Raw genomic sequence first — 1,642 nt, 5'->3', positions numbered from 1 at the left:
ATGCCTGCTGAGGACAAAGGACCAAGCCTGTTCTATTCAGCCAAGAAAAACATCCATTCCATCTAAATTACCAACGTGAATGGATGATAGATTTGTGCCTGCTTTGCCAACAGTGATTTCCCCTCCCTCTTTCCTCCCCTTAAGACATCCAAAACTTTGGCAGATATTTGGGCTTTCAACTTAAACCGTTCTTCAAAAATATAAAGTCACTGAAGAACAGAAACACATTTCAAAAATTCTGATGGACTCTAGATTCCTTGGTAAATAATTTTACAGAGAATATAAAAGTAGAGGCGTTTTGATTTCTTTTTTACCAAGAAAATATTAGAAGAAATGAACTGTCAAAATCTTTTAACTGAGCCTACTGTTTAAAAGTACTATTTATGTGTAACCTCCTAACATCACTGTGGTAGTACAGCAGTCCAGACTATCAAATAGTTTTATGTTCAAGCCTGCTGCTTATTATGAAAACACTTGAAGGCATTTTAATATTCTGTATTTTGAAAATTGGTTACAAATGAGTATTCTAGAGCTGTAATGTGCTTAGAAATCCCAGTTCAGTAATACAGGTTTGTCCAGCTTGTGCTTGAACGCTTTTGTTTATTGCTAATTTAATACAAAGTACAAGTTAGGTTTCTTCATTAGTTCTACAGTGCTTCATGATATGAGCCTTAAAAACCCTGATGTTATATTCTCTCAACATACACTTTTCCCCTTGACTTCACTAGGAGCTCTTTGCATGACAAGGCAGGGTGGGGGGTCAAATCACTGCCATGTTTTAAATGCTCAGTCTTGTTTGCTGAAGGAGAAAACCACAACTGGTCACTGAGTTCAAGAAATCAAAGTGAAACTGAGCTCCATGGGTAGTACCCACTTACACTAACTGTGAAGAGCTGTGAAATTGGGAGTGTAAAGAGAGCATGTAACACTGCTTGGAGTCTACTTAATTACTGAACTGGGATTTTAATTTACAGAAGCTTTATTGTGTACTGTAGAATGGGGTGGAAATAACACTCAATCACTTGCAGAATACAGGAGTAGGGTTTGCTTGTACCTTACCCCAAAGACCAGATATGCACTGAAGAAGTGTGGGTTTGGGTCCTCTTTCTTAAGGTCTTGGTTATTGCCTAAATGTGTGCCTTGAAGGTGGGAACCAAGAACATTCTATACTACAAACTGTGTGAAGGTTTGGGCTCACATATATTGAGAGGGAACGAGTTATCAAGATGAGGAAAGCAAGGCATTTGGGGTAAAAAAGGGAATCTTGTTTTTTAATTGCCTTCACTCCTCAGGAAAATAAACATTGTTTGGTTTGATGTTTGACCTCCGTATGTGGCTGGTGTGCTTCTCACCTTCTCCTACTCCTCCACAAATAAATTATGTCCTGTTGTAAAAAAAAGCTAAAGTACTAAACACAAAGGGACAATTAAGTTGCTCAGTCATGACAACCCCAAAGGGCCATAATGTTGAATCCCATTCCCACCTTCTGAGATTATTGGGTTGTCATTTAAAATCAGGACATCTGAGTATGTACATTTTTTGTGTACCAGTATTTAGGTCGGTGGGAGTTGGATCCTGAGAACCAGTGGGAGCTACACTACAGGTTTGGGTAGGGAGGATTTGTAAACTGGTGTAACTAACA

This window comes from Charadrius vociferus, unplaced genomic scaffold, assembly GCF_000708025.1.
Source record: "Charadrius vociferus isolate BGI_N301 unplaced genomic scaffold, ASM70802v2 scaffold298, whole genome shotgun sequence".
NCBI classification, from domain to species: Eukaryota; Metazoa; Chordata; class Aves; order Charadriiformes; family Charadriidae; genus Charadrius; species Charadrius vociferus.
This window is presented reverse-complemented; position numbering follows the sequence as displayed.